The 17,517-nt window shown below is 39.2% G+C and overlaps 1 pseudogene; it reads left to right on the top strand.

Moving 5' to 3' along the window:
• Positions 1-14,498: 14,498 nt before the first annotated feature.
• LOC105535246 overlaps positions 14,499-17,517 on the top strand; it is a 58,328-nt pseudogene continuing 55,309 nt past the window's right edge.

The following is a 17,517-nucleotide window of genomic DNA, read 5'->3' on the forward strand; positions in this document are numbered from 1 at the left end:
CTAATTTTTTGTATTGTAGTAGAGACAGGGTTTCACGGTGTTAGCCAGGATGGTTTCGATCTCCTGACCTCGTGATCAGCCCACCTGGGCCTCCCAAAGTACTGCGATTAGAGGCCTGAGCCACTGTGCCCGGCCACTTTTCTCCTTTTTAAACAATGAGAATTAGATTGCTCATTTTATCCTTCATTTTTACCTTGTTTTTAAGGCAACTTAAAATCAGAATTTTCATGTCTGTAATCCCAGCACTTTGGGAGGCCGAGGCAGGCAGATCACGAGGTCAGGAGATCGAGACCATCCTGGCTAACATGGTGAAACCCCGTCTCTACTGAAAATACAAAAAATTAGCCGGGCGTGGTGGCGGGCACCTGTAGTCCCAGCTACTTGGGAGGCTGAGGCAGGAGAATGGCGTGAACCCAGGAGGTGGAAATTGCAGTGAGCCGAGATGGCACTACTGCACTCCAGCCTGGGCGACAGAGCGAGACTCTGTCTAAAAAAAAAAAAAAAAAAGTCAGAATTTAAGCTAAATGATGGCATCTATGTTACTATTACAAATTATGTATTTACCTTATCTAGTCTATGACAATTGTTTTCTATTTCTAATTACCTTTTATTATATGCATTTTTGTTGTCTAAACTGCCTCATGTCCTTAATGTAAACAGTTAAGATATAATAGATGTGCATTAAAAAAGAAATCACTGTTGGAATTGGCCATGGAGGAGTAAATGAAGGGAAGATTTCTCTTATTACAATGATTAAAGCATATACATTCTTTAGGGAAGAGAGAGAATCGCAACAAAAGATGAGAGCTTCTTTTATAATAAATTACAAGCAGGTCGTTGCTCTCCAAGTTTAAGTTAGGTGACTCTTACAAGGAATTTTCTCAGCTATAGGGTGCTATTTATACCCTTAAAAATGGGTCAGCTGTGACCCAGTAAGTACACTTTGGGTCCCTCAGAACATTCCAGTTCATTTATTCAATACAAATTATTCAATAATTGGTTTGCAGGGAGAAACAAATAATTCATGCTTGTAACATGTCTATTCTGTAGTGATGCATGATTCTTTTTACCCTAAGTCTCTCAGTTTTGTATTCATAACTTCCTGTAGGTGAAGGAGGAGAAAGTGGAGGGATTGGGATGGGTGAATACGGAAGTTGCAAGATTGTCACTTTTGGTGGACCTTCAAAAAAAAATAAAATAAAATTAATCATTTGATAATTGAGTAGGGAGATTAGTGTGGACTTAAGAAAAGGTATTGGTTATAACTCAAATCTCCCAATTACAACTGAGGAGGTGGGAGAAATACCTGGTTACAGGCTGTCCCAGGATTCCTCGGATGGTAATGGACCTTGAGGACAGTTGTCCAGGACAGGAGATTGACACTGAGAAGGCAGAGCCAGTGTCCAGGAGGAAGTTAATTTCCTAGCCCTCAATGGTTAAATGTACCAGGTGCTCAGTGAGGGTGATGACATAAGCTGGCACTTGCCCTGGGCACCCTTCAGTCCTGTAGTTGGATCATCTGGTTGGGGGCTTCTGACCCAGAGAACCTTTGTTCTCTGGGGCAGTGCACCTTCCAGTGATTGCCTCAGCATAGCGGACATGGATGAGGGGGCAGCTTGTTTCTCATTGGACAATCTTTTTTTAAAGTGTTCGTTGTAAACCACACTGATAACAAGCCCTACCAGGTGATTGGCGTGCTCCATTTTCTGTCCTCTCTGAACCACCAAGGTTTGTTTATCTGAGGGCCATGACTAAGGCAGCAGCCTTTCTCTGATCTCACTTTTCCTTTTGGGCCTGTTCCTCTTGGTCCCTATTACAGAACACCAAGGTTGCCAGGTTTAGTAATACCTCCAAATTTTGTTCAGGGCCCAGGGTTTGCTTTTGAAGCTTTCTCCTGATATCTGCGGCTGACTGGGTAATAAACTTATCTTTAATATCAATTGACCCTCGAGTAATTCGGGTGACAGGGAAGTATATTTTCTTAAGGCCTCCCGTAGCCGCTCAAGGAAAGAAGGAATTTTCTTCCTTTCCCTGAGTTATGGTGGACATCATTGAATAATTCATGGGCTTTTCCTAATTCTCCTTAGTCCTTCTAGAACACAGGTCAACAGGTATTTATGACTCCAGTCCTCATGATCTGAGTCAACGTCCCAGTGGGGATCCATACTGGGGATGGATTGCTGACTGGTAGGGAATTTGTCCCTTTCTTTGGCTGTCATTCTATTGTTTACTTGACTAAGATACCAGATATCTCGAAACCCTTGGGCTGCAGCTAAAGCCGGATTCTTTTCATTAAAGGCCAGGGTTTGATCTAACAGTAGCATGACATCTCTCCAAGCGAGAGCGAAGGTTTGCCCTAGACCCTGTAGGACATCTATGTATCTATCAGGATCATCTGAAAACTTCCCCAGGTCTGCCTTCATCTGCTTTAAATCAGAGAGGGGACATGTACCCAGGTTGGGCCAAATTCCCCTCCCCCTGCAGCTTGAAGGGGACATAACCAATAGCCTGGGGGTTTTTGTGGTCCTTTGGAGATTTCTTTGCTTATTTCCTTCTGGGCAGGGAAGATTAGAGGAGGATTATCATTAATAGGAAGGGGAGCTATAGGGAGGCTAGGACATGGGGGTAAGCTGAGAGGTCCTCCTGTGGGATGTAAATTGCAAGCTTTGCATAGTTGTGTATTCTCCTTAAATGAAAAAGAAGCTTGGACATAAGGTATTTCACTCCATTTGCCTTCCCTCTTACAGAAAAGGTCGAGCTGCAGGATAGTATTGTAATTTGTACTTTCCTCAGGTGGCCATTTTTCCCTATCAGAGAGAGAATATTGGGGCCAGGCTGTAGTACAGAAACAAAATGAGCCACCTCTTTTTCAGGGTTTGTGGGTCAAATTGGTCCCAATGGCTTAGGATGCATTTCAAGGGTGAGCCTGTTGATGCCTGTTTCCCATCTGAAAGACAAAACCACCTGCGGTTTTGGTTTGTTTTGTTTCTCCCCATGCCCAAGAACCCGCAACGATCCCTGGACCGTGCTGATCGGAATAGTTGCGCTCACCGATGCAGCAGCAGAAACACTAGTTTTCCTCCCATACCACAAGGAGGACCAAGGAAGGTCGGATTTAGTAGCCCTTACTGACTCATTCTTGAAAACCTGCACCCTTGCCTGTCCTCCTAGACCTCAAAGAGGACTGAGAAAAATTGGATTTAGTGGCCCTTACTGACGCATTCTCGAAAACCTGTTAGAGTCCTAAGCATTCTCCTGTTAGTATTGGGACCATACCCATGTCCTATAAAGATGTTATGCTCCAAAAATGAAGTGGAGGGCCTTACCCTGAGGGAGGGAAGGGATCTCCAGGGTTGGAAGAGTGACACCTTTTGTCCTCACTTACATGAATAGGAAGGATACAATTTCTGAAGCTCCCCATATCCTAGCTTCAGGAATAGCTTTTGTTAGGCCTGTTAGTCTGAGGAGGGATCCTAAAATTCCAGATAGTCCCTCCTACAATGGGGCTTTGGGCCAAAATTATGTCTTTCTGATTGGTGAGCCCAGGTGCCTAAAGAAGGTAACAGAGTCCTGAAGTTTATACTAGAAATCATTCTTATAGGAGAAACTAGAAAAGCACCAGAGACAGGGAGTGAGTTTTAGAAGCGGGACTAGCCTCAGAGAAGAGAGGCGAGAGGAAGTTTGTCTGGTAGGCATTAGGACCCAGGGGGTGAGGGTCAGGATAGATAAGATAGATGGGCGAGTTTCACTTGGGTGACATACCTTTGAGAGTTCCGCTTATGGCCGCAGGGTCAACCAACTTGTTGGGACCCCAGAATTAAATGGCTTTCCTCTCTGTCGACCCTTGGCTCAGCCCAGAAGTACAGGAAAAGCAGAAGCTGGTTCCAGGCAAACCAATGCTCCCAACTGCGAAGAGTCAGGCATCGTTAGCCCTTTCCCAGAAAGTCTGACACCCATGTCTTTAGTCCTGTGGCCACGCTAGTCGCTTTTAACTGGCCTACACGTGCCTGGTATTTAGCCCCCAAATTCTAAGGAAAAATAGGACAGAATAGCAAGTGAAAGGGGTCTGATGGTACTCACTGCTTGGTGATAGGTGACAGTTTCACCGCTCAGCGATAGGCAATGGTCTCACCACTTGGTGATAGTCTCACCACTTGGCGATAGGCGAGAGTCCCATATGGGTTGCCAAAATGTGTCCAGAATTGGTGAGTTCTTGGTCTCGCTGACTTCAAGAATGAAGCCACGGGCCCTCGTGGTGAGTGTTATAGTTCTTAAAGATGGTGTGTCTGGAGTGTCTTCCTTCTGGTGGGTTCATGGTCTCACTGACTTCAGGAGTGAAGCTGCAGACCTTTGCAGTGAGTGCTGCAGCTCTTAAAGGCAGCACGTCTGGAGTTGTTCGTTCCTTCCAGGGGGTTTATGGTCTCGCTGGCTTCAGGAGTGAAGCTGCAGACCTTTGTGGTGAACATTATAGCTCTTAATGGTGGTGCGTCTGGAGTTGTTTGTTCCTCCTATTTGGAGTTGTTCATCCCTCCCAGTGGGTTTGTGGTCTCACTGGCTTCAGGAGTAAAACGGCAGACCTTTGCAGTGAGTGTTACGGCTCATAAAGGTGGCATAGACCCAAAGAATGAGCAGCAGCAAGATTTATTGCAAAGAGCAAAAGAACGAAGCTTCCACACCTTGGAAAGGGACTTGAGTGGGTTGCTGCTGCTGGCTCGGGCAGCCTGCTTTTATTCCCTTATCTGGCCCCACCCACATCCTGCTGATTGGTCCATTTTACAGAGAGTTGATTGGTCCATTTTACAGAGAGCTGATTGGTCCATTTTGAAAGAGTGCTGATTGGTGCATTTACAATCCCTGAGCTAGACACAAAGTGCTGATTGGTGCATTTACAATCCTCTAGCTATACATAAAAGTTCTCCAAGTCCCCATCAGATTAGCTAGATGCATAGTACTGATTGGTGCATCCACAAACCCTGAACTAGACACAGAGTGCTGATTGGCGCATATACAATCCTCCAACTAGACATAAAAGTTCTCCAAGTCCCCACCTGATTCAGGAGCCCAGCTGGCTTCGCCTAGTGGATCCTGCGCCAGGGCTGCGGGCGGAGCTGCCCGTCGGTCCCCTGCCATGCGCCTGCACTCCTCAACCCTCCGGTGGTTGTTGGGACTGGGCGCTGTGGAGCAGGGGGCAGTGCCTGTTGGTCAGGCTTGGGCTGCGTGGGAGCCCGGGGGGATGGGGGGCTCAGACATGGCAGGCTGAGGCCCAGTGAGAATTCGAGCATGGTGTGGGCAGGTTGGCAGTGCTGGGTGACCCAGCTCACCCTCTGCAGCTGCTAGCCCAGGTGCTAAGCCCCTCACTGCCCAGGGCCGGTGGCACCGGCTGTGCAGTGCTCGCCCAGCCCACACCCACCCAGAACTTGGGCTGGACCGCAAGCCCCACATGCAGCCCCGGTTCCCGCCCATGCATCTCCCTTCACACTTCCCGGCAAGCAGAGGGAGCTGGCTTCCGCCTCGGCCAGCCGAGAGAGGGGCTCCCATAGTACAGCAGCAGGCTGAAGGGCTCCTCAAGTGTGGCCAGAGTGGACCCTGAGGCTGAGGAGGCACAGAGAGTGAGGGCTGCTAGCACATTGTCACCTCTCAATACTGTACTTGGAAAACTCCTCTAATATCCTAATTTTACAAACTTGAGAAATAACATTGTCTCTGAAAGAGTTTAAACATTGAGAAACTACAATTTATGACAAAACACTGACATATTACCTGACAGAAGCAGCCATTGTCCCCGTTGTGAAGATGAGAAAACAGAATCATAAAATCAATAAACTGTAATCTGTGCCTCATTCAACAAATCAAAGATAGGATCTCTAAGCTAGCTGACAAAATATATTTATGAAGTAATGCTATTTGGTAAATTACATTGGTTTAGAAATAAAAATATAGGCCGGGCGCAGTGACTCATGCTTGTAATCCCAGCAGTTTGGGAGGCCAAGGTGGGTGGATCACGAGGTCAGGAGCTCAAGACCAGACTGACCAACATGGTGAAACCCCATCTCTACTAACCACAAAAAAATTAGCCAGGCTCGGTGGCGCATACCTGTAATCCCAGCTACTCAGGAGGCTGAGGCAGGAGAATCACTTAAACCTGGGAGGTGGAGGTTTCAGTGAGCCGAGATTGTGCCACTACACTTCAACCTGGGTGACAGAGCGAGACTCCATCTCAAAATAAATAAATAAATAAATAAGTAAAATAAAAATAAAAATATTCTAGTTAACATTTTGTTCAGATATGTTTGACGGCTAAATCTATGTGGTCATATTTCCTGTTAACTTTGTTGAAGATAAAGGTGCTTCATTCTTCTTTGTTTAGAAAGTATTTTTAAAGAGATCCATAGTGTGAAAGGAAAATATGTAAACTATTATACACTGATGATTTCTATCCATTTATATTTATTTGTTCATTCATAGATTCTTTAGCTCAGATTTCCTTTAACCTATAGGCATATTTTCAAGTTAGAGAATACATGTTATGGTAAGATGCAACAGTATATTCAGCTGAAAAGAATTTTAGATGGGAATGCTTTTAATTCTAAGACATGACATAAAAAATACTTTGAGGATTCCACCTGCGCTTTCATTTTGTGCCCCCTATATAATACTGAGTAAAAAGTAGATCTTTGATAATTTTTTTAAACAATGCGTTCATACAACACACATTTGGTAAATGTGGCTTTTCAGTTTTTCAATGAAATTAGTCCTCTAGCAGTCATTTCTTTAAATATGATAAGTGAAAGTAATTAAAATTATTTTGAGGTCATCATTGATTTGTTGTTAATAGTGATCTCAAAACTAACAAAAGGGTAAAATTGGGCCACAGAGACTTTAGAAACTATAGGAATCTGAATATTTCTCCTTCAAAAAATAAAAAGGAGATCTAACATTTGGAATTGCTTTTAGTAAAGAAAAGGATATGCAAAAAACAGTAATTTAATTAATTCATTGTTTAGAGAAACCTGTGCCCTACTCCATGCCTCATCACTCATGTACTATGTGTCATTTAATTTTTCCTACTCTAATATTTTTATAGTAAAATATTTTTTCTAAGTCACAACTGTCCTTTGAACCAACACCTTCTTTTATGGCTGCTTTCCCAGGTAAGGTTCATGCAGACTGCTTTCTATTCCTTCCCCCATAAGACATTTTTTTCCTTCAAAAATGAACTCAATTTCAAGGTTAAGTTCTCCTCATTTGTGTGTTTTCACAGCAACAGTCAACAGCACATTGTCCCACTGCTTTAGACAAATATTTCAAAATAGGTACATGAAAGCAAAGCTATGACCTTAGTTACATGGGAGATTAAAGGCATTTCCTGGATTGCAGATGTTTTTGCTTATAGGAGAGAAGAATTTTAGAACCTACTCCTTTTCTCTCCTTTTCCTCATTCTTTATCTCTACTCTTCTTTCTATTAGCTGCATTCATTTTTGCTCTCTTAGGATCTAAGTTTCTCATACTGGATTTAGTTTCACATGATTGTGAGACCCAAAGTATATGTCCTTGCTGTATTTTTTTTCCAGACACTAATTATTGTTATTCACATAATATTATTCAGAGTCTGATTATTTACAGCTATATAGAAAGCCTGGTACAAAGAAAGGTACAAAGTGACTTTACCTAGTAGGAACCTGTAAGACAAAAATATAAATTTGAGTGGAAGAGTGCATGCTTATTTTGAAAAATAGAAACCAGAGAGGTTCCCCTCCGTTGTGGGTTCTTGACCCTCAGGGGTCACATTGAAATTATCTTTAGATATCTTTTTCCCCTTTGGTTGATGAATATTTGAACAGCAGAACATTTAAACACTTAGCTAACTGTGTAACTCTAAAAATTACCCTAGTTTGTGGCATATAAGATGATCAACAAATGTTTGTTGAACTGACCTAAACTTAAAGGAATCTTGTATAGTTATAGAGCAGTAACTGTAATACCACTCTAATATTTGGGACTGAAAAGGCTATTATAAAAATTACAAGAGTCATATTTTCCCTGCTGAGATATTAATGTCTGCTTAACTTGAACAGAAAAAAGGCATCATTTGGGGAAGAAAATGAGGTAATACAGAAATGAATTTTGCCATGAAATGATCCAGAACAATCTGGGGCATTTTGAAGTTAGTGCCAAGTGTAGCATATGGAAAAAAATGTTTTTAAAAATATGTCAACTTTCCCAAAATATGAAGTCATTGCATTTGCTACTAATTGATTGGCTTGCAAAATTCACCTTTTGGAACAGTCTTAACTTCAGATGAGAGAGGTGTGAGTTCATGAAAGTATTCAAAAATAAAGCTTGTTTGTTTAAGTATAATAAAAGCCTACAAACAGAAGATGATGTAATGACTTAAGTCAACTCTTGTCCTTCAAAATGTATTTTTTAAAATATACCTATTTATTAAAAATGCTTCATCAGAAAAAAGGATATATTCCACTTTATAATGACTGTATTTTTGGAAAAATCTATGCTATTTTGATTAAGTATGTGAGTAATATATATGCTGTTTGTAAAATCCCTAAACAATACATAAGGGCTTAAAATTAAAAATGAAAAATCCTCATGCTAGTCCACTTGCAGAAATGTTACCATTTATAGCTTTTTACATATTTTAAAATATGATTCCAGAACTTAAATATGTATTTAAACATAAGCAGTGAAAGGTGAACTTCTTTATTTTCAATGTTTTATATGTATATAAAGTATGCCATTATAGAATATTAGGCGGTTTAAAAAACTGAATATTATGAACTTGATATATGTCTGTAAGTGGATTTTAACTATTTATAATAATACAGATTTTACTTAATTGTGGAACTAATAGCTAAATGTTTTACTGAATTGAAAGCAAGTACTTTGAGTGGCTAAAATTTGTACTATAATGATCATCTGGTACTACTGGTCTTAGAGAATTCTAAATGTAAGTAAGTCTCTATAAATATATATTGAGTACTTGTCTCTGTTCTGTCTTCCCATGTCTTCTTTCCATTAATTTAATTCTGATACCATTTCTGTGGAGTAGGATTATGAGTTTCTATTTTAGAGGCTTACACCCTCTTGAGCAGTGACTTGAGCTATATCTGGGGCCCTTTGAGCTGCAGCTGGAGCTGGAGCAACTAGGATGTGGGGAGCAGTGTCTTCAGGCTGTGCAGAGCAATGGGGCCCTGGACCTGGCCCCTGAAAACATTCTTTATTCCTCGGCCTCTGGACCTGTGATGGGAAGGGCTCTCTCTAACATCTATGAAATAGTTTCAAGGCCTTTTCCCCATTATCTTGGCTATTAACTCTTGGCTTCATTTTAGTCATATTAATCTTTCTAGCAAGTGATTGCTTTATAACATGCTTGTATTCCAATCCTGAAAATGGTTTTTCTTTTTCTGCCACATAGCCAGGCTACAAATATTGCAAACTTTTGCAATCTGCTTCCCTTTTAAATATAACTTCTAACTATAAGTCACTTCTTTGCTCCTGTAACTGATCTTAGGCTATTAGAAGCAGGTAGGCCACATGTTGAATGCTTTGCTACTTAGAAATTACTTTTGCCAGATACCCCAAGTCATCATGCTTAAGCTTAAACTTCCACAGATTCCCAGGATGTAAACACAGTGTTGCCAAATTCTTTGCTAGGGCATAACATGGGTGACCTTGACTCCAGTTCCCAATAAATTTCTTACTTCCATCTGAGACCTTCTCAGCCTAGCCTCCACTGTCTATGTTTCTATCAACACTTGGTCAGAACCACTTAACACATGTCTAAGAAGTTCCGAACCTTCCCTTATCTATCTTTTTCTGAGACCTCAAAACTCTTCCAACCTGTGCCTATTTCCCAGTTCCAAAGCCAGTTCCACATTACCATCTTTATAGCAATGCCCCACTTCTTGGTAGAAATTTTCCATTTTAGTCAGTTTTTGTATTGCTACAAAGGAATACCTGAGAGGGGATAATTTATAAATAAAAGAAGTTTATTTGGCTGACAGTTCTGTAGGCTTTACAGGAAGCATGGCACTAGCATCTGCTCCTGGTGAGGCCTCAGGAAGCTTACAATCATGGTGGAAGGCAAAGGGGGAGCAGGCACATCCCATGGCAAAAGCAAGAGATGTGGGGAAGTGGGAGGTGCCATGCTCTTTTAAACAAGCATAACTCACATGAACTATCAGAGGGAGAACTCACTTATCACCAAGGGGATGATGTTAAACCATTCATGAGGAATCTGCACCCATGATCCAAACACCTCCCACCAGGCCCCACCTCCAACATTGAGGATTACATTTCAACATGAAATTTGGAGGATTAGCACATACTAGCTAGCTGTGTCACTTTCCCTTTCCATTAATGTTTTCATTCTCGTGAGCATTGGTATTTAATAAGTCAGTCAGTCAATTGTGTAATTTCAGATATTGAATAAATGCTTTAAAGGAAATAAAATATGTTTTGGGCCTATGAAATTATGTATGTGAGTATATGTGTTTATATAGGAAGATTGTTTGTTATCTATGTATGTTGTGTTTTATGTGCATGTTGTATGGGTGTTGAGTATGATTGTATGTGGTATATATATTTTCTGTGTCACATGTTTTGTGTATGGCTTTATGTGTTGAGTGTGATTGTGTGTGTGTATTTTATTTTAGATAATGTGACAGCCAGAGATGACGTCTCTGAAAATGAGTTGTTGAAATTATACATCAAAAGTTTATGTTGCTGTTATAACAAGTTTATATAATTCTATTGACTTTACACTATTAATGTGATGATGAGGAGAGAAATAATACACATTGTACACCTCTTTTCACACATTATCTTATTTTATTCTTATGAAGACTCTATGAAATAGATGTTTTTATTTTTGTTCTGCTGATGAGGGGAATAGGAACTTGTTCAAGGTTGCGAAGCTATCAAGTGATACTAGAAATGGGATTTGAAATGCATTTCTTTGACTTCATAACTCATTGCTCTTTCAGCTTTACCACACCATCCATTCCTAAAGCCAGAAAAAAGACAATGGAGAGAGATAAAAGCACAATTAGAGGTAGAGATAAGATGATGGAGAAAATTAAAGGCAACAGGGAGTCATTTGGTGTCCATTATGGCAGCATAACAGACTTGCTGGGAGTATTAATGAGTCAAAAAATGTAAAGCACATAGAACAATGCCTGGCATACAGTATGTGCTATATGCATTAACTTTTATTATTATTACCTGCTCAATAAATTTATGGGTAAAGCTGATACAATATCTTGACACATGAAGTTTATGGTCTTTAATCAATACATGAGAAGAATTGAGTGCATACTGAAGTTCAGTCGTATGACATGCTAGACCTCATCATGCAATCGGAAAACTAACACAAACCAACCAACCATTGTTGGAAAACATAGTCAAAGCAAAATTCATCTTTTGCCCATGAAGCTATTACAAATATATTTGGAATGTTTGTTTTGGAATTATGTAATTTTCTTAGAAATGACCCAAGAGTTTATTTAGTCACATTATCATAGAATACTGGCTCTCAATTTTATCAGTACAAATGTCCTTCTACTGTAATAATCAAAATTCACAGGTAATACACACAAGATTTAACAATTAATATAAAATTCAGAATATGTAGATATTCAAAAAATGTTCAGAAGTTTGAATAATCTCAGTGAAAACAAATGTATCAAACTCCCTCAGTTAAAAGATAGAGATTACCAGATTGAGAAATAAAGCAAAAATGAAATTAGCTATATTCTACATACAAAATAGATATCTAAGGCATATGGATACAGAAAGTTTAAGCATAAAAAGATAAAAAAGAATAATAATCAAATGCAAACAAAAAGAAAGTTGGCATAGCTGTATTAACGTCAGACAAAATATACTTTAAGATTGTTGGAGGTTACTAATATTAATCAAAAAACTTGACAGTCTTTAAAATTAGGTAAGACCAATTCAAAACATACATTTATAATATGATTTTTGAGTATTAGTGATACGTACTCTAACTTAAATCTTTGGTAAGTTACAGTAAACTTCTTCCAGTTAGTTACAAATACTTATATATTTCATGTTTTATTTTATTTGAAGCCATGTTTTGAATTTAATAAAATGAAATCACTTCTACTTACTGTATTGTAGTGGATAGGTGACCCCTATCCATTAGTGAGAAAGTAAATTTAGAAGGTTGGAACTTTTCAAGAAATAAACTTTTCCTTTTTTCTTTATGATCACCTGAATAGGCCAAGTTAATTATAGTACATGATTCAACTGATTCACTGTGTACCTACAAAATGAGTAGGGTGTAGAAATCCAAATCATGCATTGGGAAAGGAGAAAGTCTTGGCTGTGGCAAAAGAATTAAGGACTTTCCTTTCGTATAAACTCATCCAGTTTCTTTCACCATTTATGTTGTACAAAGACTGCTATTTTGTATCAAGTTATGTTAATACCACAGTTAACTTTGTCTGATGAATGCATTCTGGTGATTTAATATAGTAGACTTTTAAAAATTCTCTTACATTAGAGACGTTGACTTCAGTGTTAGGTAATGCATGAGGGAAAGTATATTAACAGGAATTCAACTGCTAAATAATTTTGGTATTTGCTTAAATGTGAATCAATCTTCAATTTGATGAATTCTAGTGTGTGTGTGTGTGTGTGTGTTTTTTTCCTTTGGAAAACCAGTGATTTTTCTTAACATTTACTGTCTGATGTATGTTGTGCAGTGTGAGGTATATCAGCACTTGAAGTTGTATCAGCCAATGGCTGGTGACGTGGATGGTTTTTATTAAGGATGTTATCATAACAAATGAGATACCTAGATAACTCAGAGGGATTGAATGAAACACTATGAATTTAAGGTATGTTTCTAGACTGCAAATAAAATAACATGTTATACATTCTCAAAGGGAACTTATCTTTTTCTGTTTTGATGTCAATAAGTTTGCTCATCTATAAAAATTAAAATGAGAATAACAATACTTGAGCTATCTAATTCACAGGATTCCTGAGAAACAAGAGAAAAGAAATACAATTATTTGTTATATATTTATATAATAAAAGTGGGGATAAGGGTGGGGCTATTGTAAGGCATTTGAAGGCAGAAGAGTTGGAAAATAAATCTGCTATAAATGAAGATGTTTGACTTAAAAGCTAAAATTCATTAAAATCTAGATTGATTAAAAATGGGACCTATCCAAATAAAGACTGTCATAAACAGGTGGCTGTTTATTTTCAGTAATAATGTAATTAAAATTATAATGTAAATATAATTAAAAATATTTTCAGTAATATTTTCAGTAATGAAGGCCCATGGTGGGCAATATGAATTCTTTCTACTGTCACATGAAGATGAATTACACACATCTGAAGGACTTGATACTGGAAATATAAATTAGAGTGATGGGTTGGATTACTAGTAGTTGTGACAGCAGATAGAGTGTTTCAGTTGTTATTTCTATTGAATAAGATGCTTGTCTTGGAGCTAAGCTCTGGGGAAGAAGCTGTTTAGGTAAAGCTCCGATTCTATCCTGTCCATTGGGTAATAGTGTGGAATGGCTTCTTATTGTGAGTGACCTCAGGGTTGTGGTGTGACAGCACTGGCCATATAAAGGCAATAGTAGTGTCGTCAATCTGGGAGAAAAAATGTCCTGGAGAACCACTCCAATGTAGTAATTACATTCAATAAAACATGGAAGTCAGTATGTGGAATTTTGCTTTATCACAACATTTATTAAAATGTAGCTGTTTTACATGCTAACAAGCACCTGAGTAAGAGTTGAGAGACTATCATAGTTTGTCTGGGGCAGAGGGGTTTCTGAGAACATGGGATTATCAGTGCTCAACCTAGGAAAGTCCTGGGCCAATTGGGGCAGCTGGTCACCCTAAAAGGAAAATATCAGATACACTCCTAGGGTTTGGGTTGTGTAAGGTGTTATGAACATACTTTGAGTAAAAATAAAAATGACCTCCAGAATATCCTTGGAATATGGTCTTATGTAGTTTTCTGTGAGGAGCAAGAGTGAGGGAGAATTTCTGAGTATGTGGTTGTCACAGTAGTTTTTCTATGCACTAGATTCTCTTTGCAGACATTGGATAGAAATAAAATGGGATCATCTGCCAACACTTACAGCCTTCAGGAAAGTTTCTGGGAGAGGATGCACAGTCTCATTCTAGGGATGAAAGAAAGACAAGAGAGTGGAAAAGCATTTCTCGCCTGATTTGAGAAAGTCGTGACAATGATATAATTGGGAAGGTGCACAAACCTCCAGACCAGCTGATATTATAGCACAAAGTTCTCATTCTTTGATTCCCTGCATGTAGCTAACACTTGTGGTAGGCAGCAACAGCAAAAGGAAGAGGCCCCTCTTCAGTCAGCTTGCCATAAAGAGAGGCAGTTCTTTAGCTAGGCAGGAGAAATTTTCAGGCCACGTTATAGGTTTGACTTTTATGGAATACAAGTACACACACAAGCACATGCATGTGCACACATGCACGCACCTGCGGGGATCTGTGCCTGCTGCTTGAGGAATGTGATGGTAATTAAGATAAACAATGAGAGTGACAGACCACTGTTCTCCACCTTGGCACTATTGACTTTTTGCACTAAATAATTCTTTGTCGTGAGAGGCTGTCCTGGGGTGGTGTTTAGCAGCTTTCTTGGTCTGTAATTACCAGATGTCAGTGGTACCTTTCTCCCAGTTGTGACAACCAAAAATGTCTTCAGACATTGCCAATTGTCCCCTGAGGGAAAAATAGCTCTTTGTTGAGAACCACTGCTACAGATAATAATAGTCCATGGAAGCAATTAATTCCACCTCGATGTTGACATTAATGGGGTGGGGGTTGGACCTTATTGGAGAGAGGGAAAATATGAATAATCGTGGCTGTCATTTATGGAACACTTATTACTGATAAGGCAGTGTGCTAAGTGCTATACATTTCTTAGCTCAATTAATCCTTACAAGGGCCTTATGACGGTGCTATACAAGGTCTCAAAATAAAGGAACTCTCAAGACTCCACAGGGTACATTCATGTAAGGCTATAATGATTGCAAATAATATGGCACATGAGGAGAAGGAAAGTACAGGCAATTATAGGAAGTCTGAAAACACCCAGTGCAGACCTCCCAAGGTCTTTTCTCAGTTGTGCATGAGGCATTTCATCTTTGGATTATGCACTTTTCAGATATATGTGGGGTATCTAAGTTCAGCATAGTTCAAATGCAAGTTTACTGAAGGGCCTTTTACACCTTTACTGGTCACTTCGCTACAGCCAAGCTGTGTAACAGGTTAAACCAGATGCAAACCATCAATCCATATATCCTAAACAATGTAGACAAGATAATATGGAGTGCCTCCAGGGGAGTTTTGAAGTTTACACGACATGTTCTAAATCACTAGCTATTGCTTCCCATTCTTGTCTTGACCAAGGGTCAGTAGCATACTTCCAGGCATCCGTGGAGATAAGCACAGAACTGCCCCAGTGCAGCCATAAGATAACCCTATCCTTGCCCAGTGTTATTGTCTCCATTTTACAGATAAGCAAATTAAGGCATTAACATGTTAAATAGCTAGCCAAGGCCATAGAACTGACAAGTGGCAGAACTGAGATTCTTCATAGGAAGAAGTTAAGTGACTGTAAAATTGGTGCTAGTACTGGACAAGGCTTGATTTAGGAAGACAATCCAGGTTTTACAATACTGAGTTCATTGTTTTTGGATACATTGTCTCTGTCATTCAAGATGGACTTACCTTGAAAATTAGAGAAAATTTCAACATGCAAAAATGTAGAGGCTTGAGGAGTATTCAGTGAGTAGAAAGCAACTGTGAATAACTAACCATGACTTAAAGCTAGGGTGGTGTCTGAAGCTCATGTAATTTTGGCAGCCCTTTTAAAACAAATAGAATATAAACTGCTTATGTAGACTCAATGATGAAAATGAATATTTAAACTGAGAAAGAAAATTGTAACACATTACAGATTTAAGTAGCTGAAAAATTCCAAAGTCATCACATAATTTAGAAAAAAAGTATTTGATATTAACTATCTTATATCCCTCTATATTTTTCTTATATTCTTTGGCTATCTACTTTAAAAAATAGATTTCACTTTTTAAAAGTTTTAGATTTACGGAGAAGTTAAGTCCCAGAGTCCCCTATTACTAACATAGTACATTTGTCACTTTTTGTGTTAATGAATCAATATTGATACAATATTATTAACTAAAATTCATAGTTTATTCAGATTTCCTTAGTTTTTACCTAAAGTCTTTTTCTGTTCTCCGACTCTGTTTTTGATGATGTTGACAGTTTTGAGGAGTACTGGTCAAGTATTTTGCAGGATGCACTTCTATTAGAATTTTCAAGTTCTTTATATGTCAGAGCTGAGACTGGAAGTTGCTACATACTTTTTTTTTTTGAGATGGAATCTTGCTCTGCTGCCCATGCTGGAGTACAGTGGCACGATCTCCGCTCACTGCAACCTCTACCTCCTGGGTTCAAGTGATTCTCCTGCTTCAGCCTCCCGAGTAGCTGGGATGACAGGTGCCCACCACCACACCTGGCTAATTTTTGTATTTTTAGTAAAGATGGGGTTTCACCATGTTGACCATGGCTGGTTTTGAACTCCTGACCTCGGGTGATTTGCCTAACTTGGCCTGCCAAAGAGCTGGGATTACAGGTGTGAGCCACGGGGCCCAACCTTGCTACATACTTTTTAATCACCTATTCAAGTGTAGAAATTTTTGTTATATTCTATATGGAGGGAGAGTAAGAAGGTAATTCAGTCTTTCTCTTGGATGGTTAATCAAAATAATTTCTTATGGATAATTGGAATGCAGAGAACATATAGTGTCACAAGCGGATGTATTCTTAGTAGTGCAGCTACAGGTTTTCATCCAAGAAACCTGGAAATTCTGATAAATACTATTTCACAAAATTTAGAAAGGAGAACCTGTGTGTTCACGTAATAATTGCATTAATTGCACGTATTCCTGACAGATTACTTCTCTTTTGACTAGGCACAGGTGAGGTTGGATTCATTACTTGCAATTTTTTAGGTATGATGATTGGAAGAATTTTCCTTAGAGTAATTTCTGACTTTCTACATTTAAGACCTTGTTTTCCTTCCTTTATGCACATGTGTCCCCGCTGTAAGACAGTCTGCCTATGCGTTTGTGTCTAGATGACAGGTGGGTCAGCACGGTAGGTTATAGTAGGATTTGTGGAAGTCATTCCTATTGTGAGAAGGCTAGCAATCACTTCAGTCTGTGTGGGAGTGACTGTGAACTTTAGATATACTCCACGAAACTCAAACTAAATTAATCATCAATTATACTTCCTCTTGCCAGATTTCAATGCCACTCATGACTTGGGAGAGACGGTAATGAAGAGGAAGTTGATCTTGTATTTGATAATCTTTCTGAAATCTCTTTTTAGTATTAAGAGGTTGTTAGTACCATACTTTTCTAGGTGGGTGAATTCATTGAATTTAAATT

The sequence above is a fragment of the Mandrillus leucophaeus genome, unplaced genomic scaffold (assembly GCF_000951045.1).
Source record: "Mandrillus leucophaeus isolate KB7577 unplaced genomic scaffold, Mleu.le_1.0 Scaffold143, whole genome shotgun sequence".
NCBI lineage: Eukaryota > Metazoa > Chordata > Mammalia > Primates > Cercopithecidae > Mandrillus > Mandrillus leucophaeus.